Source organism: Dendrobates tinctorius, unplaced genomic scaffold (assembly GCF_039654945.1).
Source record: "Dendrobates tinctorius isolate UK_male_01 unplaced genomic scaffold, ASM3965494v1 ptg000102l, whole genome shotgun sequence".
Classification (NCBI taxonomy): Eukaryota; Metazoa; Chordata; class Amphibia; order Anura; family Dendrobatidae; genus Dendrobates; species Dendrobates tinctorius.
In genome coordinates, this window is record NW_027361770.1 from 15780901 (window position 1) to 15805065 (window position 24165).

A 24165-nucleotide genomic window follows, 5' to 3' on the forward strand; every position below is an offset into this window, starting at 1 on the left:
CAAGACCCTCTGCACCAAAAGAAGGGTAATAAAATTGGGGCATACAAATGCAAACAGGAAAAATGTCAGCGTTGCTATAATATAGCAGACAGACAACAACAGTCTCCAACAGTACAGGTGAAATATTTCAAATAGAACAAGTATGAGCGACTTTGTAATATATGTCATCAATTGTGACTGTGGCCTCCAATATGTGGGGAGGACCACACAAATGGTCCAAACCCGATTGAATGGCCACAGGCACAATACCAAAGTCGGTCTCCTTACCCACAGTCTATCAAGACACCTCCTGCTAAGGCCTCTTTCACACTTCAGTTTTTTACAATCAGTCACAATTCGCCAGGTTTTGAAAAAAACGGATCCTCAATTTTCTTTTGAGGATCCGTTTTTTTCTCCATTGACTTTCATTAATGGCGGATTGTGACGGATTGCTGTCCGTTGCATCCGTTTTTTTTGAGGATCCGCCAAAAGTTGCTGTCCGTCACCATCCTCAAAGATTTCAAAACGGAGCTTGCAACGTTTTTTTTTCTGGCGGATCCTCCAGACACTCATTTGACCCGAAATTCTTTCTGGGTGCCGGACAAAAAATAATTCTCTCTCTCTCTCATTCAAATAGGCTTTATTGGCAGGACCAAAATACAATTAGTGTTGCCAAAGCAAGAAAAGAAGTGTAGCAGGGGAGTGGATTAGGGTAGTGGGGACGGGGTGTTGGGGGCAAAATTTGGGGAGTGATTGTCCATTTGGAGGTCTTTAGTTCCTCTCATCTTATGGCATGTGGTGACATATTGGGCGGCGACCTCCACCATTGATTCTTCTTCCCCCAGTAGGATGCAGAGTTTCCTCTCCTCGCCCATGGATGGGAAGTCTGGGGTATGGGTGGTAAGTTTCTGGAAGTGGAAGTCCCTCACTGCTGAGTATTTGTTGCAGTGCAGCAGGAAATGCACCTCATCTTCCAGAGCCCCCTGCTGGCAGTGCTGGCACAGTCTGTTCTCTCGTGGCTTGTATGTCTGTCGGTGCCGCCCTGTTTCCACCTCTAGGTTGTGGGCGCTTAATCTGTATATACTCAGGGTCTGCCTGTCTTTGGGGTGGCGTAGCCTTTCCAGGTATGGAGCCAGTGTGTAGTCCCTCCTCAGTGACCGGTAGATGGTGAGTTTCTGGGAGTTCTCCAATTCACTCTTCCAACCCTCTATGTATTGCATCTTGCAGCTCTCTGAGATCTCTTTTATTTGGGCTTTAGTTAGGGTGTGTTGCTGACTTTGGTTGAGCTGGCTGCTGAGGTTCCTGGCTTGCTCTTGGCTCTGGCTCAGCAGGGCTTTATGATGGTAGGAGCTGGGGTTGCTGTTCTGTATATGCGCCTGGTGTGATAGCGCCCTTTTGTGTATAGTGAGCCATAAGGGGAATTGGCCCAGCTCTGCCCGACAGGCTATGTTTGAGGTGCTGTGATGTACCTGGAGGAGATATTTGCAGAACTCCAGATGGAAGACTTCGGTTGGGCTGGAATCCCACTTATTCTGGTCTGGATAGGTTGCTGGACCCCATACCTCGCTGCCATATAGCAGTATAGGTGTGATGACGCTGTCGAATATCTTGAGCCAGACTCTCACCGGTGGTTTGTGTTACACCGTCCCTGCGTACTCACCCGGCCATCGCTCTCACGCCGCAGCCTCCCGCCGCCCGACATCCACGGAGGGCGCCTCTGGCAGGTGCGCGGTCGGCGGCGTCCCTGCATGCAATGCGCATGCGCCATAGGCCGCGGCCGCGCCTCCCTCCTGCTTCTTGTGCTCCGGCTATGCCCTGACCCGGAAGCACCTCCCTGACCAATGGCAGACCAGACAGGAGCATATCAGGCCGCTTCCCCCTGTGGGAGGTGCCTGATCGTTGTGTTTCCAAGCACACTGGCCTCGCTGCATCGTGTGCTCTCAGCTCCTGCAGTTCTGTTCTTGCCTGCTCTCCACAGCAGCCTCTCCGTCCTGTCTCCGGTGTTCCTGCCATCCTACTCCAGTCCTGTCTCCAGTGTTCCTGTTCCATCCTGCTCCAGTCCTGCTGTCCTACTCCAGTCCTGCCTCCAGTGTTCCTGTTCCATCCTGCTCCAGTCCTGCTGTCCTACTCCAGTCCTGCCTCCAGTGTTCCTGTTCCATCCTACTCCAGTCCTGCCTCCAGTGTTCCTGGTCCATCCTGCTCCTGTCCTGCCGTCCTACTCCAGTCCTGCCTCCAGTGTTCCTGTTCTATCCTACTCCAGTCCTGCCGTCCTACTCCAGTCCTGCCTCCAGTGTTCCTGTTCCGTCATCTATACTTCTGTCCCACAGTCCTACTCCGGTCCATCCTGAGCCGCCCCTCTCGGTACCGGCTACCGTGGTACTCGAACCCCTGGGCCTGCTCCTAACGGTCCCTGTATAGGGGTCGGTTCCACCTGGCAGCTCGCCCGGGGCCCCTCGGTGCCACGGCCCAGAGGGTCCACTCCTGGAGTTTCCGGCTCCAGACTACCCACGCTAACAGTTTGAGGTGGTACATTTGTCTTCTGATGGCATAGAAGGTTCTGCATGCTTTCCCTTTCAGGGTCTCTGCTGCTTGCTTGAGGCTCCCGGTTTGGCTTAGCTCCAGACCGAGGTAGGTATAGCTGCTTGTCTTCTCTAGCGTGGCACCATTTAGTGTGAGGGAGGAAGTGGAGGTTTCTTTAGAACTCCTCTTTTGAAACACCATGACTTTGGTGTCTCTCTCTCTCTCTCTTCAAAAAAAAACGGATGAGTGGCATCCGTTGTCATCAGTTCTAAAACGGATCCAGCATCTGTCCTTTTGGCGGATTTTGACTGATGCAAAAAACTGAAGTGTGAAAGAGGCCTAACACATAAAAAAGAATTCAATGTGACCCTAACACCGGTTGAACAGATTCCTGGAGATGTTTCTAAGGCCTCTTTCACACATCAGGTTTTCGGCGTCAGGCGCGATCCGGCGCTTTTGACTAAAACCGGATCCGTCGAAATGCAATGCCGGATCCGGTTTCCCCCCCATTGACTTGCATTAGAGCCGGATCGAGCCGGATGGCCATGCGTTTCATCCGATTTTCGCCGGATCCGGCAATGTGACGCGATCCGGCGTCTGGAAAAAACGGAGACTGTAACGTTTTTTGTCTCCGTCGAAAAAGCCGGACACGCCGGATCCGGCGTGTCTGGCTTTTTCATACAATGAAAGCCTATGAGCGCCGCAATGCGCCGGATCCGGCGGCCGGATCCGGTTTCTTTGGTCTGAGCATGCTCAGTAGCTCTGCCCACAGGACATATATAAAAGCAAGACAATGGGACCCTCAGCCACACCCAACATGCCACCCAAGCCAAGAACCAGGAGCAGGAGAAGGCAGCAGACATCTGCAGCAGCAGCACCATCAGCACCACCCCAAATGGAGCAGCATGCTGAACAACGGGAGGGGAGTCCAGCAGCAGATGAGAGACGGTAATTATCAAATCCCCCATTCCTCCAAACTAGGGCTATGGAATATCAAGATATTCATTGGCCCTTTGTTTCTCTTTATTCAACAGCCGCCCAATAGATGCAGCAGCAGCAGCAATGGCAGCAGCAGAAACACCACCCACAGCCATGGAGTCTGGCCATGAGGAAGACAGCACATCTTCTGGGAGCCCTCCCTCGCATCGTCAGCGTTTGACGGTAAGTTTTTATTTCCAAAATCCATCATCTCTGTAATATATGTGTATTCATTGCCTTTTATTTCAAAACAGGAATCACAAGATGAAGAGGAGCTCCCAGAAGAAGAAGGAAGGGGTGGACAGACACTTGGAGTGGGCTCACAATTGGTAAGTTTTTTGCATCAAACGCAGAAACACAACATCACACTACACACAACACATAGAAAACAATGTTCTGCAGACCACACACAGCAAACAAATGCCTACATCCAAAGACATAACATTTTTTGTTTTCTTCTCTAGTCTTCCCAATCTGATGCTCGGCCAAGAGGTCCTCGCAGTGCCTCCCAGGGTTGTCGGCGACAGCAACGCGGCGGTCACCAGCGTGTAAGTATAAATATTTTTGCTTTGTTTTTTTTGCACTTTTTATTTCATTTCTTTTGTGGAGGCTAATTATGTTATTTTTGTCTTTTTTTTTAACAGCCTTCACAGCGTGCTCCCGACTCGGACGGTGAGGATGGAGGGATTGATGTGGACCGCCTCATCGATCTCGTCAGAGAAAGGGAGCCGCTCTGGAATATGGCTGACCGCCGCCACGCTGACCTGATCGTTACCCGACGACTCTGGGAGGAAATCTGTTCGCTCCTTGTGGACCGCTGGGAGGACCTCGAAGCTCGGGCCCAGATTAAAGAGCGTAAGTATATACAGTACCGGTTGCTTGTTTTAAACCAGTGTTTCCCGAACTCCAGTCCTCGTGGTCCCCACGGATCATGTGTTCAGGATTTCTATTTACTTTGGAAATCCTGAAAACATGACCCCTGGGGACCATGAGGACTGGAGTTTGGGAAACACTGATGTTGTATACTAACCACTTTGTCCTTTCTCGTTTCAGGGGAGAGAATTGTGAAGCGGTGGCGGTCTGTGAGGGATCGTTTCAAGAAGGAGTTCAATAAAGAGATGTGGGCCCCGAGTGGATCTGGAGGACGCAGGAGCAAGTACAAGTACGCACGAGCCCCGTCGTTCCTCCGGGAGACAATGCTCACCAGAAGGTAATATTACACACCACATGTGACAAAAAAATGTTTAGATGTAACTTTTTTTTTCAGCCAGGGCCATACCATGTCACTATTTTAATTGTTTTTTTTTCTCTTTATTCCACAGCACGGTGAGCAGCACTCGGGAGCCTGCACGATTGGACCCTTCTGAGGCGATCCCTGAGGAGACCGGCACCGAGGGAGACTTCGACCGCCCCGGTACATCTGCACCTTCCCAGCCTTCCCACACATTCGACCCATCTGTCCCATCCACCAGCACAGGAGCATCGTGGCCGCCTACATTACATGAAGCTGCTGGTGAGGAGATCGCTTTCCCTTTACCCCACCCTTCTGCCCCTGCCACCTCTAGTACACCTGCGGGTACTGGGCGGCAGCGGCAGAGGGGTCAGGAAAAGACTTATGCGCCAGAGTTCTTGCATCTGAATGCATCTTTCCAGAACTGTCTAAAAGTCTTGTCAGAGCAAATCTCTGCAGGCTATCAGCAGATCAACTCCAGCATTCTGGAGGTGAAGACACTTCTGCAAACCATGCATTCAGAAGCAAGATCTTCGCCAAACCACACCTTTTTCAGGTCTGTTGTGGAGCGCATGGAAATGCTCTCTCCTGCCCAGCAGATGCATGTAATGCATTCATGCCACGCTGCTCTCCAGCAAGTTACCTCCCAACCTCCTCCTCCCACCACAGTAGTTCCTCCACCTGCACCCCCTCCAGCCACTTTCCATCCTCCCCCTCCTATTACATCTACACCCCCTCCAGCCACTTTCCATCCTCCCCCTCCTATTACATACCATCCACCTCCCCAGCACCATCCACCTCCCCAGCACCATCCACCTCCCCAGCACCAGCAACCTCCCCAGCACCAGCAACCTCCCCAGCACCAGCAACCTCCCCAGCACCAGCAACCTCCCCAGCACCAGCAACCTCCCCAGCACCAGCAACCTCCCCAGCACCAGCAACCTCCCCAGCACCAGCAACCTCCCCAGCACCAGCAACCTCCCCAGTACCAGCAACCTCCCCAGTACCAGCAACCTCCCCAGTACCAGCAATCTCCCCAGTACCAGACATCTCCCCACTTCCAGCAACCTGCCCCATACCAGACATCTCCCCACTTCCAGCAACCTGCCCCGTACCAGACATCTCCCCACTTCCAGCAACCTGCCCCGTACCAGACATCTCCCCACTTCCAGCAACCTGCCCCGTACCAGACATCTCCCCACTTCCAGCAACCTGCCCCGTACCAAACTCCTTCACCATACAACTTGCCATCAACATCATCTGCTCCTACAGTCCCTGCCCAACCCTCCACTCCACCACCCACCACCTCTTCTGCTTCCCACATGTCCACCCATTCTGTAGTTTTTTCCACACCTTCACCTCTAACTGTTCCTTCCCCACCACGATCCCAGTCCTCTCTCCACACTCCCAGTGTCGAAGTGTCCCGCAGCCCCTCCAGCAGTATTTCCACCACACACTACACAGATTTATAATGTGTGTATTTAAATAAAAATGACCAGTTTTATGGTTTCAAAGCTTTATTAAACAAGTTTATTAAAATTTTAAAAAAGTTTACTAAAAAAAACCATTTTTCAATAAAAGTTAAATTATTTTACACTGGTTGTCTGTCATTTTTTTCTGCGGCGAAAAAGGTTAAATACAGGGTATTTAAAAGGTGAAATGGTATTCAAAACTAGGTATATAACTGTGGGTAAATTTTAGCTTTTTGCCACAGTTGTGTTCCTGGTTGTGTTTGAAGCAAAGTATTTCACCTAAAAAGTTGTGTTTATTGTTGGTGATTTCCTAACAGTGTACACAACTTTTGTTAAAAGGTGAAATACTTTGCATAAAACACAACCAGGTACACACCTGTGGCCTAAAGCTAAAAATAGAGACCATGACAAGATAGCCAACTTTGGTTGGCAAAGGTATATACTGTTGGTACAGAAGGTACACAAGTTTGGTTAGGGCACAAATCTTTCACACTCTGTCATCCTGCCAGTGTACTCTGCCTTGAGGTGACTTAAAGTATAGTGCAAAATTGTCCCTCATTACTGAAACCGTCACAGAACTTCTAGTGGTAATGTCATGGTAATCTTGCAAGGTGGTTTCTTCAGAGGTGTCCTCAATGGAAATGGGTTCCTTGCAGATAACAAAATTGTGGAGTACCACGCACGCTTTGATCACCTCATCCACAGTTTCTGTCTTGAGGTTGATCGCAGTCAATAGGACCCGCCATTTGGCTGTCAGAATACCAAAGGTACATTCAGCCATTCTTCTTGCTCTTGTGAGGCGGTAATTAAAAATGCGTTTTGGTCTTGTCAATCCTCTGCTAGAGTACGGTTTCAAAAGGTGTTCTGACAGCTGGAAGGCTTCATCCCCTACACAGACAAATGGCATAGGTGGACCAGATGTTTGCGGCAGCGGTCTAGGTGGTGGGAACTGGAAGGTGTTTCCATACAGTTTACGCCTCATGGCAGACAGTTTGAAAACTTGAGAGTCATTGGAGCGGCCATAGGCCCCAATATCAACCGCAATAAATTTGTATTCCGCGTCAGCGATGGCCATGAGGACAATTGAAAAATATTTCTTGTAATTGAAATATTCCGATCCCGATCCAGCTGGCTTTACAATGCGGATATGTTTCCCGTCCACAGCGCCCAAGCAGTTGGGAAACTGACATATCTGTTGAAACTTGTCAGCAATTTCAATCCACCTCTCTGTTGTGGGCTCTGGTAAAAACTCTTCAGCTAAGGAGTCCCACAGTGCACGGCATGTGTACTTCACAATTCCAGATATGGTGGAAATCCCGAATCTGTACTGGAAATGCAGTGACGAAAGGGATTCTCCAGTTGCAAGAAATCTGTGGGGAATTAAAAACCAATAAATTAGTTTTAAATCACAGCATTACATACCAAAACTGAGCTATAACACTTGGAGATACAAACTACCACCAACAAGATTGCAGTGAAAGTGTGCTCTGATGCAATCACATCCAATAAATGTGGCTTACCTTAAAGTCACCATCAGACGCTCTGCGGGTGAAACAGAGAAGCGGCAATAGGTGTCCGCTTTTCTTATGAGGTGTGCAATGCGCTCCACCAAGTAATCAAAATTCTCCATTTTCATCCTAACATATCCAAAAAATTTATCCGGGTTTCGTCGAAGGTCCATGCAGAGTGTAGAATAGACCCCACGCGTCATTCTCTTGGCTGTGATGGGGTGGATCCACAAACGTCGTCTACGATGCCTGATGCGCTGCTGTCTCGCTCTCTCCTTCTCCAGAACAATCACCCTCAAACGATTCGCCTCCGCTATAAAATCCGCCAAATTCTTCAAAATATTTCCAATGACAACATCCATCTTCGCCAGTAACTTGCTCTTCTCTCCAACCTGCACTTTATCCTCTACAACCTGTCAAAGAAAGGCTGTAGGAACATGCTATATATAGTTTTCCAGTAGCCAATCCCGTTCGGAAGGCCACAAGGGTCAATTTTAAAAACCGGATCCGGCGTAATCCGTCGAAAAACGGATAGAAAAACGGATGAACCGGATGAGACGGATCCGGTTTTGTCTGTCAAGAAAAAGACGGATCCGGCAGAAAACCGGATCCGTCACATCCGGTTTTACAAAACATTTGCCGGATCCGGCGTTCCGGCACGACGCCGGATCGCGCCTGACGCCGAAAACCTGATGTGTGAAAGTAGCCTTACAGGATACAACAGTTAAATAAAAAAAGAGGCCTTCTGGATATACAGATTGAGGACTCTGTATCCAGATGGCCTCAATGATTAGCTAGAAAATATATAGTACTGTTGTCTTAAGTCTAAAAAGATCCTTTGATATATTCACCACCCGTTTCTTGTTGGTTCGCTTTGAATCCCCCTTAAGAATGTGATCATATGCCATTTTTGATGAGATGTTTCCTCTAGTATACAATAATATAATAATGATTTGTGAGGAACGCAAATATCCCCGGCTAGAAATCAATGGCTAAAAATCCCATTGAAAGAAACTAAGCACCCAGAGACCATACATGTGGGTGGCTCTGTAGAGTAAATATGTAAGTACGATAAAGATATAGGGAATATGAATGCATGAGTTCTAGTCCTGACAGATACTAGTTAATCTGATGGTCCCTAGTGATGAAATTAATAAAATGAAATTATCTACGGGTTGGAAAAATAGTTTTGTCTCATGAGAGATATATACAAAATCTTTATTATTGATGCTAAAAGATGAATAACTTTATTAATTTTATTAATTTTAAACATGGAAGAAGTATATATGTATATATATATAGATATATATATATATATATATCTATATATATAAACGCCTTATCGTGTTTGTAACCGAAATCGCGGGCCGCCGATTGATCGCGGCCGCCAGGCCCCTGCCAGGCCGCAACCAATCAGCGACAGGCGCAGCTGTTTGTAACGGTAAGCTGCGCCTGCCACTGATTGATCGTGACCAATCAGCGGCAGGGGCAGGCCTTAATCTCTAAAAAAGAGAATTAAAATAAAAAAAAGTTATTCTCACCATCCGACGGCCTCCTGTCTTCTTTCCACGCGCCCGGCCTCGCGTTCCCAGTAATGCTTTGCGGCTTAGACTGCTGATGAAGTCACTCTCGCGAGAGCGAGAAAGAAGATCGACGTCCTCAGCGGTCTAAGCCGCAAAGTATTACTGGGAACGTGAGGCCGGGCGCGTGGAAAGAAGACAGATGGCCGTCGGAAGGTGAGAATAACTTTTTTTTATTTTTTAATATTATTTTTGTACAGGGCCGCGGCAGTGATTGGTTACGGACAGAGGGCCGCGACGCTGATTGGTCGCAGCTACACGGAAAGGAGGGTGAGGGGACCATGCATACCAGTAAAGGGGGGTGAGGGGACCATGCATACCAGGATTGGGGGATGAGGGGACCATGCATACCAGGATTGAGGGGTGAGGGGACCATGCATACCAGGAAAGGGGGGGTGAGGGGACCATGCATACCAGGAAAGGGGGGTGAGGATACCATGCATATCAGGATTGGGGGGTGAGGATACCATGCATACCAGCATTGGGGGGTGAGGATACCATGCATACCAGGATTGGGGGGTGAGGGGACCATACATACCAGGAAAGGCGGGTGAGGGAACCATGCATACCAGGATTGGGGGGTGAGGGGACCATGCATACCATGAAAGGGGGGTGAGGGGACCATGCAAACCAGGAAAGGCGGGTGAGGGAACCATGCATACCAGGATTGGGGGGTGAGGGGACCATGCATACCAGGATTTGGGGGGTGAGGGGACCATGCATACCAGGAAACGGGGGTGAGAAGACATTGCATACCAGGATTGGGGGTTGAGGTGGACCATGCATACCAGGATTGGGGGGTGAGGGGACCATGCATACCAGGATAGGGGGTTGAGGGGACCATGCATACCATGAAAGGGGGGTGAGGGGACCATGCATTCCAAGAAAGGGGGGTCAGGGGACCATGCAAACCAGGAAAGGCGGGTGAGGGAACCATGCATACCAGTAAAGGGGGGTGAGGGGACCATGCATACCAGGATTGGGGGATGAGGGGACCATGCATACCAGGATTGAGGGGTGAGGGGACCATGCATACCAGGATTGGGGGGTGAGGATACCATGCATACCAGGATTGGGGGGTGAGGATACCATGCATACCAGCATTGGGGGGTGAGGATACCATGCATACCAGGATTGGGGGGTGAGGGGACCATACATACCAGGAAAGGCGGGTGAGGGAACCATGCATACCAGCATTGGGGGTTGAGGGGACCATGCATACCATAAAAGGGGGGTGAGGGGACCATGCAAACCAGGAAAGGCGGGTGAGGGAACCATGCATACCAGGATTGGGGGGTGAGGGGACCATGCATACCAGGATTTGGGGGGTGAGGGGACCATGCATACCAGGAAACGGGGGTGAGAAGACATTGCATACCAGGATTGGGGGTTGAGGTGGACCATGCATACCAGGATTGGGGGGTGAGGGGACCATGCATACCAGGATAGGGGGTTGAGGGGACCATGCATACCATGAAAGGGGGGTGAGGGGACCATGCATTCCAAGAAAGGGGGGTCAGGGGACCATGCAAACCAGGAAAGGCGGGTGAGGGAACCATGCATACCAGGATTGGGGGGTGAGGGGACCATGCATACCAGGATTGGGGGGTGAGGGGACCATGCATACCAGGATTGGGGGGTCAGGGGACCATGCAAACCAGGAAAGGCGGGTGAGGGAACCATGCATACCAGGATTGGGGGGGTGAGGGGACCATGCATACCAGGATTTGGGGGGTGAGGGGACCATGCATACCAGGAAAGGGGGTGAGGGGACCATGCATACCAGGATTGGGTGGTGAGGGGACCATGCATACCAGGATTGGGGGGTGAGGGGACCATGCATACCAGGATTGGGGGTGAGGGGACCATGCATACCAGGATTGGGGGGTGAGGGGACCATGGATACCAGGATAGGGGGTTGAGGTGGACCATGCATACCAGGATTGGGGGGTGAGGGGACCATGCATACCAGGATTGGGGGGTGAGGGGACCATGGATACCAGGATAGGGGGTTGAGGTGGACCATGCATACCAGGATTGGGGGGTGAGGGGACCATGCATACCCCAAAAGGGGGGTAAGAGGACCATGCAAACCAGGAAAGAGGGGTGAGAGGACCATGCATACCAGGATTGGGGGATGAGAGGACCATGCATTCCAGGATTGGGGGCTGAGGGGACCATGCATACCCTGAAAGGGGAGTAAGAAGACCATGCATACCAGGAAAGAGAGGTGAGAGGACCATGCATGCCAGGATTGGGAGGGTGAGAGGACCATGCACACCAGGATTGGGGGGTGAGAGGACCATGCATACCAGGAAAGGGGGTTGAGGGGACCATGCATACCAGGATTGGGGGGTGAGGGGACCATGCATACCAGCATTGGGGGGTGAGGGGACCATGCATACCAGCATTGGGGGGTGAGGGGACCATGCGTACCAGGATTGGGGGGTGAGGGGACCATGCGTACCAGGATTGGGGGGTGAGGGGACCATGCATACCAGGATTGGGGGTGAGGGGACCATGCATACCAGGATTGGGGGGTGAGGGGACCATGGATACCAGGATTGGGGGGGGTGAGGGGACCATGCATACCAGGAAAGGGGGGTGAGGATACCATGCATACCAGGATTGGGGGGTGAGGGGACCATGCATACCAGGATTGGGGGGTGAGGGGACCATGCATACCAGGATTGGGGGGTGAGGGGACCATGCATACCAGGATTGGGGGGTGAGGGGACCATGCATACCAGGATTGGGGGTGAGGGGACCATGCATACCAGGATTGGGGGTGAGGGGACCATGGATACCAGGATAGGGGGTTGAGGTGGACCATGCATACCAGGATTGGGGGGTGAGGGGACCATGCATACCCCAAAAGGGGGGTAAGAGGACCATGCAAACCAGGAAAGAGGGGTGAGAGGACCATGCATACCAGGATTGGGGGATGAGAGGACCATGCATTCCAGGATTGGGGGGTGAGGGGACCATGCATACCCTGAAAGGGGGGTAAGAAGACCATGCATACCAGGAAAGAGAGGTGAGAGGGCCATGCATGCCAGGATTGGGGGTGAGGGGACCATGCATACCAGGATTGGGGGGTGAGGGGACCATGGATACCAGGATAGGGGGGGTGAGGGGACCATACATACCAGGAAAGGGGGGTGAGGATACCATGCATACCAGGATTGGGGGGTGAGGGGACCATGCATACCAGGATTGGGGGGTGAGGGGAACATGCAAACCAGGAAAGGGGGGTCAGGGGACCATGCAAACCAGGAAAGGCGGGTGAGGGGACCATGCAAACCAGGAAAGGCGGGTGAGGGAACCATGCATACCAGGATTGGGGGGTGAGGGGACCATGCATACCAGGATTTGGGGGGTGAGGGGACCATGCATACCAGGATTGGGGGGTGAGGGGACCATGCATACCAGGATTGGGGGGTGAGGGGACCATGCATACCAGGATTGGGGGGTGAGGGGACCATGGATACCAGGATTGGGGGATGAGAGGACCATGCATTCCAGGATTGGGGGGTGAGGGGACCATGCATACCCTGAAAGGGGAGTAAGAAGACCATGCATACCAGGAAAGAGAGGTGAGAGGACCATGCATGCCAGGATTGGGGGGGTGAGAGGACCATGCACACCAGGATTGGGGGGTGAGAGGACCATGCATACCAGGAAAGGGGGTTGAGGGGACCATGCATACCAGGATTGGGGGGTGAGGGGACCATGCATACCAGCATTGGGGGGTGAGGGGACCATGCGTACCAGGATTGGGGGGTGAGGGGACCATGTATACCAGGATTGGGGGGTGAGGGGACCATGCATACCCCAAAAGAGGGGTAAGAGGACCATGCATACCAGGAAAGAGGTGAGAGGACCATGCATGCCAGGATTGGGGTGTGAGAGGACCATGCACACCAGGATTGGGGGGTGAGAGGACCATGCATACCAGGAAAGGGGGTTTGAGGGGACCATGTATACCAGGATTGGGGGGTGAGGGGACCATGCATACCAGGATTGGGGGGTGAGGGGACCATGCATACCAGCATTGGGGGGTGAGGGGACCATGCATACCAGGATTGGGGGGTGAGGGGACCATGCATACCAGGATTGGGGGGTGAGGGGACCATGCATACCAGGATTGGGGGGTGAGGGGACCATGCATACCAGGATTGGGGGGTGAGGGGACCATGCATACCAGGATAGGAGGTTGAGGGGACCATGCATACCAGGATTGGGGGGTGAGGGGACCATGCATACCCCAAAAGGGGGGTAAGAGGACCATGCATACCAAGAAAGAGGGGTGAGAGGACCATGCATACCAGGATTGGGGGGTGAGAGGACCATGCATACCAGGAAAGGGGGTTGAGGGGACCATGCATACCAGGATTGGGGGGTGAGGGGACCATGCATACCAGGATTGGGGGGTGAGGGGACCATGCATACCAGGATTGGGGGGTGAGGGGACTATGCATACCAGGATAGGAGGTTGAGGGGACCATGCATACCAGATTTGGGGGGTGAGGGGACCATGCATACCCCAAAAGAGGGGTAAGAGGACCATGCATACCAGGAAAGAGGGGTGAGAGGACCATGCATACCAGAATTGGGGGGTGAGAGGACCATGCATTCCAGGATTGGGGGGTGAGGGGACCATGCATACCCTGAAAGGGGAGTAAGAAGACCATGCATACCAGGAAAGAGAGGTGAGAGGACCATGCATACCAGGATTGGGGGGTGAGAGGACCATGCATACCAGGATTGGGGGGTGAGAGGACCATGCATACCAGGAAAGGGGGTTGAGGGGACCATGCATACCAGGATTGGGGGGTGAGGGGACCATGCATATCAGGTTTGGGGGGTCAGGGGACCATGCATACCAGGGTAGGGGGTTGAGGGGACCATGCATACCAGGATAGGGGGTTGAGGGGACCATGCATACCAGGATAGGGGGATAAGGGGACCATGCATACTCACCGCCAACAGAAGGTAGACGGCACTGAGCCGTCCAACGGAGAGGCACCAACCACCCACGGCCGCCACTGCCCAACTCCACCCCGCAGGTGCGGCCTGTCTGCTGCCGCCTACGGCCACCCCCGCCCGACTCCAGCCCGCAGGTGTGGCCTGTCCACTGCCGCACGCGGCTGCCTGTCCCCTGTTGGTGGCTGCGGCCTACACCGTCCGCTCCCCGGGCAAAGCCGTCTCACCTCCGCCGGGAGGTGCGGCGCAGAGGAACTCTTCAGGGGCCTGCTATGCCACCACTTCGCCGGGGCATAGGAACGACCAAAGTTTCCACCAAATCCTCGTCGGCCGGACGTTAGAGAGGATAAGTGACATGTTATAGTTCGTAGTTGGCCATACCACGGCCCTATAGTGACCGGTCTTTGCCGGGTTAGTCGTGTTTGTATCACCAGTGTATTCTTGTTTTGATCCCTGCGAGGATAACTGCTGTTAGCTTGTTTGGTTGCTCGAGATAGCCCCTATAGGCGTCTATATTTATATAAAAGTTACATCTTAAAGTTCATCCCGTCTCCCGTCTCGTCACTGCATCCCACGTACCTGCGATTACTACATTTGGCGTAGTCAGCAGAATGCAGTCTCCGAGCGGAGATGGTGTGGGCCAGGGGGCAGCGGTGGGCCCTGGCCCAGCCTATCCTTGGGGGCTATGCTGAGCAATCTACCCAGGTTCTCCGGCAGCAATACTATGCTGTGGAGCTGGAGGAAGCGAATGCAAGGGATATTTATAATGCATCCGCTGACCCCTGACCAGGAGGCAGAGTAATGTTGAGGCCCCCGGGGCAGCGAAACACCTTAGTCAGGGTGTTACATATCCTAGAGGAGACCCATGGGGACCCAACTGATGTGGGAGAACTGAGAACCCAGATGTTTAGTTGCATGCAGAAAGAGGGGGAAACAGTGACGCAATATATGAATACTTTGCAGGAATTGTTTGTAGCCATTGAAAGGAAGGACGGGGTCGGCGTGGGGACCGTGGATGTAACACTACGTGACCTTTTAGTGACTGGGCTACGAGACACCCTGACGAAACAGGATCTGCGAGAGCGGATGAGAGTGGACCCGCATCTGACCTTTTCAGACATCGGAAAGGAAGCATGTGTTCGGGAACAGGAGCAAGGGGTGACAGTCCCTGTGGGGATGGCTCAGAGTATCGAAGCATCAGTAAGTGCCCTGGAAGAACCCCACTGGGTACAAGAGATGAGGCAAGAGCTGCAAAGTATTAAAGGCGAATTGGCTGAAGCGAAAAAAAGAGGCCACAAGAAATCGGCTGGGGCCGGGCTGAGAAGGCACGAACCATCGCGGCCCTCACCAGAGTCGGTTCCCACGACCACTCGCCTGTTACGATTGTGGAGGATTGGGACACTCCCCCGAGAGTGCCCGCGCTGTAGGAGGAACCTGCCCCACCAGCCATTAAAATCAGAGGACCCTGAGCTGGGGGGATGCCGCTCGGGGCCAGAGCCCATCACACGGGGTGGTGTAAGTCACGAAGATCTGATCGTGCAGTGTCCAGTGGTATGGGCAGAGGTCGAAGGCCGTGCCGTATGATGCCTAGTAGATACAGGGTCACAAGTAACGACCATGCCAGAGACATATTTTTGGCAGCATTTTCCCAAAGCAGTGAAATCTCAGTGGGGGTCCGTGATAAAGTTGGTAGCCACCAACCAGCTACTGGTTCCTGTCGTCGGAGAAGTCTGGATGCAGATTTCGCTAAGCGGCAAATCACTCGGCCGCCAGGGAGTGATCCTTACCCAGGGAGACGCAAATGACAAACATCCGGTTACCCTGGGTATGAACATACTACGAGAGTTCGGCAACCTACTCCTCAATGAGCCCATGCAAGAGACTCTGAGCCAGTGGGTCTCCCGCATTCCCCAAGGGCGGATCTTCCAGCAGTTGGTGCGGGCAGCGCGAGTCCTCCAGGACTGCCAGGAGGGTGAGGTACTGGGGAAGGCGATTGCGCCGGAGGCTCCTCCACTCGTGCTGCCGCCAGGGCAGACAGTAGTGGCCTTGCCTATCCAGGCCCCTGTGCCCCTGGAGGGAGTGGAGATGCAGGTGGAGCCATGCTTCTCGGAGCGCCTACCCCCTGGAGTCCTGGTGGCCCGCACCTTGGCCACTGTGCGGAAAGGGACCGTCCTGGTGCACTGCGTCAACCTAGAAGACCAAGACATCGTCCTGAAACCACGGGCCGAAATGGTGAAGCTGGTGAGACCTTTGGAAGAGGTACTTCGGACCCCTGCGTTCCAATTAAAAGTGTAGGCAGGGGACCCTTGGGAGGTATCTATCCGGTCTCTTCAGTCCACCAGATCCTCGACCGAAGATAAAGGCTGAGCCATCCTGGAGAGAATGCGAGCTGAACTCTCTGGCCTTACCCTGGCCCAAATCCTCCAGGTAGAAACGCTTTTGGGCCAGTACCAGGAGGTATTCGCCAACCATGAGGATGATTTTGGATGTACCACAGCCATCACTCATGGCATCCTCACTGCAGGAACGGCTCCCATCAGGGAACGATATCGACAGATTCCCCCACAATTATATCAGGAGGTAAAAACATTACTGGGCCAAATGCTGCGAGTTATCTGAGAAAGCCAGAGTCCCTGGGCGGCCCCCATCATGTTGGTCCGCAAGAAGGATGGCACCTTGCAGTTCTGTGTGGACTATCGAAAATTGAATGCTTGTACCATCGAAGATTCGTACCCGCTGCCTCGGAGAGAGGAGTCCCTATCCGCCCTGGGGAAGGCGACATACTTCTTGACTCTGGATTTGGCCAGCGGGTACTGACAGGTGCCAATGTCAGAGGAAGATCGTGCCAAGACCGGGTTCACCTTACCCATGGGACTGTTTGAATTTAATCGTATGCCGTTCAGGCTGGCCAACGCCCTCGGGACCTTCCAACGGCTGATGGAGCGGTGTCTGGGAGATCTAAACTTCGAGGCCACGTTGATATACCTGGACGACATCATCATCTATGCCGCCACATTTGAGGAACACCTGCGGTGGCTGCAGAAGTACGGGTTGAAGGTAAAGATCCAGAAATGCCACCTGTTTCATACACAGAATACCTGGGACATACCGTCTCCGCCGAAAGCGTTAGACCGTCCGTGGAAAAGGTCGCCGTGATCCAAGGGTGGCCTACTCCTGAGACGGTAAAAGACGTACGAGCCTTCCTAGGGTTGGCCGGATATTTCCTTCGTTTCGTAAAGAACTTCGTACGTCGAGCCCGAGCCCTGCAAGACCTGCTGAAGGGGGCCCCTGCCGGAGCAACTGGATGGAAGATTCAGTGGCGAGAAGCGCAGGAGGAGGCCTTCAGAGATCTCAAAGCCACACTCTCGGATGCCCTGGTGTTACCTTATGCGGATTTCTCACAGCCATTCATACTGCACACTGACAGGAACCTACACGGGCTAGGAGCTGTATTGTCGCAAGTCCAAAATAGCTGTGAAAGAGTGATCGCTTACGGCAGTCGATCACTTCACGACTCCAAACGTAATCCCGACAATTACAGCTCCTTTAAGCTCGAGCTCCTTGCAGAAGTGTGGGCCATGACCGAGTTGTTTGCAGAATACCTGGCGGGCTCCGAGGTGGTGATACGAACCGACAACAATCCGCAGGCCCACCACGAAAATGTGAAATTAGGGGCCCTGGAGTAACGATGGGTGGCCCAGATGGCCAAGTTCCAGTACAGGATCATCTATAAAAGGGGAGCCGAGAATGTACATGCTGACGCCCTCTCCAGGATTCGACAAACAGCCCCGGGGCACAGTCGAGATGACGACCTGGAAGGAGAGGAGATGCCGTTCGCTCTTACCACCGCAGGACTCACTGCCACGACCTGAGAAAAATCCCACATAGTACTCACTAGAGGCATGCTAGAACAATCCCAGGACAAATGGATCCAGCAGCAACAAGAAGATGGAGAGATTGGGGTCCTGCGCCAATGGGTGGCCACTGGCGAAATACCTAACGACACTCAGAGACAGACTTTGACTCAGGACACTTTGTTAATGCTATGCCAATGGGAGAAATTAGTAATCAAAGGAGGACTATTTGTCATGATCCATGTAATTTGAACTGGATACGCTAAGGGAATGGTGTTGGTGAGGCGATCGCTCCAGCAGTGGTGAGAAGGCAGCAGAGTCATTGCAGGCTGTAAGCTTTCTTGAAGAGGTTGGTTTTCAGGGTCTGTCTGAAGGATCCGAATGTGGTTGATAGTCGGACTTATTGGGGCACAGAATTCCAGATAATGGGGGAAGAAGTCTTGGAGGTGATTAGGTGAGGAGCAAAAAGTGTGGAGGAGAGAAGAAGGAGGTCTTGGGAGGACCGGAAATTACGTGACCGAAGATATTGGGAGATTCATTCAGAGATATATGGAGGAGACAGGTTATCGATGGCTTTGTAGGTCAGTATTAGTAATTTGAACTGGATACGCTGAGGGAATGGGAGCCAGTGAAGAGATTTGCAAATGGGAGAAGCTGAGGAGTAGCAAGGAGAGAGATGAGTTAGTCAGGCAGCAGAGTTAAAGATGGACTGGAGAAGTGGGAGAGTGTTAGCAGGGAGGCCAAAGAAAAGGATGTTGCGGTAGTCGAGGCAGGAGATTGTGAGGGCATGCACAAGTATTTTAGTAGATTGTGGGTTGAGGAAAGGACGGATTATGGAAATATTTTTGAGCTGGAGGCGACAGGAGGTGGAAAGAGCTTGGATGTGCGGTTTGAAGGACAGGGCAGATTTAAGGGTTACTCCGAGGTAGTGGACTTCCAGTATGGGGGAAAGCGTGATGTCATTAATTGTGATAGGTCAGGTAAGGACGAACTGTGAGATGAAGAAAAGATGATGAGTTCAGATTTGTCCACATTGAGTTTGAGGAAGCGAGAGGAGAAGGAGGATATGGCTGATAGACACTCCGGGATTCTGGACAGCAGAGAGGTGACGTCTGGGCCAGAGAGGTGGATCTGAGTATCATCAGCATAAAGGTGATTCTGGAATCCATGGGACTTTATGAGTTGTCCCAGGCCATGTGAATAGATTGAGAAGAGAAGGGGTCCTAGAACAGAGCCTTGGGGGACTCCAACCGAGAGAGGGTGGGATGAGGAGGTAGTGTGGGAGTGGGAGATGCTGAATGTGCGGTTGGAAAGGTATGAGGAGATCCAGGATAGGGCAAGGTCTTTGATGCCAAAGGAGGAGAGGATCTGTAATAGGAGGCAGTGGACAACTGTGTCAAAAGCAGAGGACAGGTCCAGAAGGAAGAGTATAGAGTATTGTCCATTAGCTTTGGCTGTAAGTAGGTAGTTAGTAATTTTGGTCAGGGCAGTCTCAGTGGAATGATGGGGGCAGAAACCAGATTGTAGATTGTCAAAGTTAGATGGGAGGTGGGAGGAAAGTTCAGCATGGACGTGCTGCTCCAGGAGTTTGGAAGCGAATGGGAGCAGCAATATTGGGTGATAGCTGGATATAGCGGTTGGGTCGAGGGTTGGCTTTTTAAGGATAGGCATGAATGTGGCATGTTTGAAAGCAGAAGGGAAGGTACCAGAAGTTAGTGATAGGTTGAAGAGGTGGGTTAGGGGTGGGTTAAGTGTGGTGGTGAGGTTGGGGAGGAGGTGGGATGGGATGGGGTCTAGAGCACAAGTGGTGAGGTGTGATTTGGAGAGGAGACAATTAAGCTCCCCTTCAGTTATGTTGGAGAGGGAGGTTATAGGATTTGGGCATTGGTCTGATATATACAAATGGGTTGTGGTGGTTGCCTTGTTTGGTCGATCTTATTTTTGACATATGTGGCAAAGTCCTCAGTAGAGGTGAGAGAGGTTGGAGGGGCAGTGGTGGTGGAGAAGGGAGTTAAAAGTTTTGAATAATTGTTTGGGGTTGTAGGATAGGGAAGATACAAGAGTTGTGTAGTAGGCCTGTTTAGCAGAGGTGAGGGCATATTTGAAAGCGAGCGTTGCCTGTATGAATGCAGTGAAATCATCTTGCAAATTTGTTTTCTTCTGTCCCTCTGCAACCCTGGACACCTGCAAGTTAATTCGCTGTGCACTTCAATGCACCTCTGTTAATATCGTCAATGATATCGTGTGGGTGTCTGCCATCCACATTGCAGCCCATGACTGTGCCGTTCCCAGGATTTCCTTGATGGTTCCTGACTGCAATCTGGTCAGGGATCAGGGCCTTATCTGACGGGCAAAGTTGATCACTTCATCCATGGAGATGTTGCCATTGTGTTTTATGTTCTTCTGCTTCTTCCTGTCACAGGGCAGCTTCTTGAGCTCCTTGATGATCAAAGCGGAGGCGGTACAACCTCAATCTGAGCCTGCCTGTTCTGAATGGTCAGTTTGATGGTGATCTTCAGGCCCTTACATTCACCTGTTGCCTTGGCAATGTCATCACCGAATTTCTTGGGAGACAAAACCCAGAGGGCCGATTTTAGGAGCAGAGGTGGCTCCAAGCTCCCCACCAGTGCATCGCAGGAGCACGATTTTAATCTCAGTGGGATCGAATTTAGGAGGCGTAGTTGTGTCAGACTAAAGGGCTCCGCTTCACTCTGGCCTGTTTCAGTGTGGAATGAACCCGGATTAGGGACGACCGATGAGAGTTGCACCTCTGCCAGCTGGGAAGCATAAAGAGAAAGAGCTGAAGCTGAGCAGCCGCCATGAGTATGCTCAGACTGCAGAAAAGGCTCGCCTTCAGCGTGCTGCGCTGCGGCAAGAAAAAAGTATGGCTGGATCCAAATGAAACCAATGAGACTGCCAATGCCAATTCCCATCAGCAAATTAGGAAGATGGTTAAGGATGGTTTAATTATCCATAAACCAGTGACCGTCCATTCTTGTGCTCGTTATCGTAAGAACACCCTTGCACGTAGAAAGGGCAGACATATGGGCAATGGCAAATGAAAGGGTACTACTAATGCTCGTTTGCCCGAGAAGCTGTGTTGGATGGGGAGGATGAGAATTCTTCGTCTAGTGCTTCATCATTATCATGAGTCCAAGAAAATTGACAGGCATATTTACCACAGCCTGTACTTTAAGGTCAATGGTAACGTGTTTAAGAACAAAATATATTACTATTATATACATTACAGTATATTACTGTGATCTATATGCTAGAGAACACTTTAAATAGTCTGGTTGAGGAGGTGGTGTTGGTGATGATCCCGGGGGAATAGGAGGAAGCAGAGGAGGATTCTGTTAGGATCAACAATATATATAAGTTCAGGTCTGTCAGCTCACAGGCGGTTGCCATGGGAGGAACAAATGGAGGACCATGAAAAGGACGATAAGGAAGAAGTGATGAATGCGCAACACGAGATGAAGATGATAATGATTCCCTCTATGTTGTACTTGGTGGTCAGGAGGTGACGCAGGATGAAAGCTTGAGTGTTATCCCGCCACCAAAACACTGTGGAGTTGGACCTCATGAAAGAGACCGACTCAGGAGTGCCTTCTTGCAGCACTATCTGCAACATGATTATTACCTGTATAGTTATGATTCGAAATAGTGCTGACTACTGGGTTAGCAGTGTGCTCTATCCACAATACAAAAGTAAATTTTGCCTGTTGCTTCCGCCCTGGAAAGGGACGCGCCCATGCTGTAGTATCAAAAATGCTGGTAGACAATCTTGACAGGGGTTTTGCCCAAGACAGCAGTGAAGCACACAGTTTGCATCGCAGTGATAGCTTTCCAACCACAGAAAAGTTCAGTCATCAATGCAAAAACTTGCGCACGATAGTAACATGGGTAGTTGAAAGTGGAGGACTGCCGGTATTGGAGTCCTACTGCTAGAGGCCACACACATGAAGGAGACCCAACCAGGAGTCTAAACATTTACAAAAATTTGTTGCCAGACACCAACAAAGTGGCATCAAGTTTACCACAGTGGAAATAATACAATAGGAACCGAAAGGTCTTCCACTACACTCAAGCCAGCAGATGGACACCCAACCAGGAGTGATCACATTTCCAAAAATTAGTGGCAGGCACTAACAAAGTGGCATTAATTTTACTACAGTAGAAATAGTGTAATAGGAACCGACTGGTCTGCCAATACATCCAACCCCATTGCATGTGGTATGGCCTGACGAAGGGGTCGCCTGAATCCTGAAACGCGTTGAATAAACCATGTTGAATCTTTACTACTCCTGGAATTCTTCTTGTGGCAGCGAGGTGATGATCCTCTTCTCCTACTAAGTGAATAGATCCAACCCAGCAGATGGACACCCAAGCAGCACCGTTCACATTTCCACAAATTAGTTAAAATCTCCAGCAGCAGCAACAGCAAAAACAAAAGCTACACTAATGATATCTGGGACTGCAATTATGCGAGAACAATGCAGTACACTAAAAACTACAACATACAGTACAGTAACATATCCACAGAAAAAAGATGATTAAAAGGCTTCTTTTACTAATATGAAAAAAGACTTTATTGTTTAGAACCATAGATAAAATACTACACATCACCAATTAGGGGAATAAGGGGAAGTAAACATACACATATGTATATTGTGATTACACATCTAAAAAAGACGCACACATCCAGCACCTGGAAAATATAGGCTGCTATACGACTCCAATTATATGGCTATCTAGAAATGGCAGTTTTACTCAAAATAGTACATCAACCTCAAAGGGAATGAGTAATTGACAATACAATACTATATCCTCACATACTGCAACATAATATAAAGAGCCCATATTTTAAATGTCTGTTGTAATAAGCCTCCACCGCTAAAAAATAGCCATTACAATTAATAGACGTTATTACCTATAACAATAAACATTTATAGGGTGATACTTAAATGCAGACACTAAACCTGACTAATCACCCATAATGCTGTCTATAATACCACCCGCAAGTGGCCGCTGTATGTACAGGGAACAACGTCCATACTATAATAATTACCGGCAGTGGCGGTCAGGAGATGCTCCGGTGTCTGGATAGCGCGTCCGCCCTATCCAGACACCGGAGCATCTCCTGACCGTTTTTCCCAGTCATGTTGCTCAGATAGTGTGCGAGGAGCACACAATGAGTAACTACAAATTTTTTTACTCTGCACAACCTCTGCAAACAGCTGAACTTCAGCAGCACAAAATGAGATGAAATATGGTGTGATGAATCACTTTGCTCACAGAAGAAAGAATTGTTTCAGTGTGGATCAGGGCTGGAGACAAAGAAGATATGCTTCAAACAATTTTTTAATTAGATGTCCCCTATTATATGACGTTAGTAACCGACAAAATTATTTGAAGCCTGTGGTTGAGGCCTGTATAACATTGACTACATGCTATAAACAATTTCAAAGTGAGATGTCCCCCTACTGTATGATGTTAGTAACAGAAGAATTTTTTTGGCTTGTCAATGAAGCCTGTATTGACTAGATGCTGCAAACAATTTCTAAGTGAGATGTCCCTTACTTTATTACGTTTGTAACAGAAAGAAGAATTTTCTTTGGCCTGTCGATGAGGCCTGTATAACATTGACTAGACGCTACAAACAATTTCTAAGTGAGATGTTCCCTACTATATTATGTTAGTAACAAGAATTTTTGGGGGGCTTGTTGTTGAGGCCTGTATAACATTAACTACATGGTCCAAACAATTTCAAAGTGAGATGTTCCCTACTGTATGACGTTAGTAACAGAAGAATTTTATGGGCGCCTGTCGATGTGGCCTTTATAACATTGACTAGATGCTACAAAATTTCTAAATGAGGTGTCCCCTACTGTATTACGTTAGTAACTAGTATTGAGCTTTCAGATACTGCAAATATCGTGTATCGGCCGATATTCGCTGTATCGGAATTCCGATACCGAGTACCGATATTTTTTCAATATCGGATATCGGAATCGGAAGTTCCCATAATGCAAAGAGCCACTGCTGTGGCTCTGA

At 50.6% G+C, this 24165-nt stretch overlaps 1 pseudogene; it reads right to left on the minus strand.

Annotated features, from left to right (window-relative positions):
* Window positions 1-20299: 20299 nt before the first annotated feature.
* The window catches only part of LOC141099804 (large ribosomal subunit protein uL11 pseudogene), a 38034-nt pseudogene continuing 34168 nt past the window's right edge, over window positions 20300-24165 (minus strand).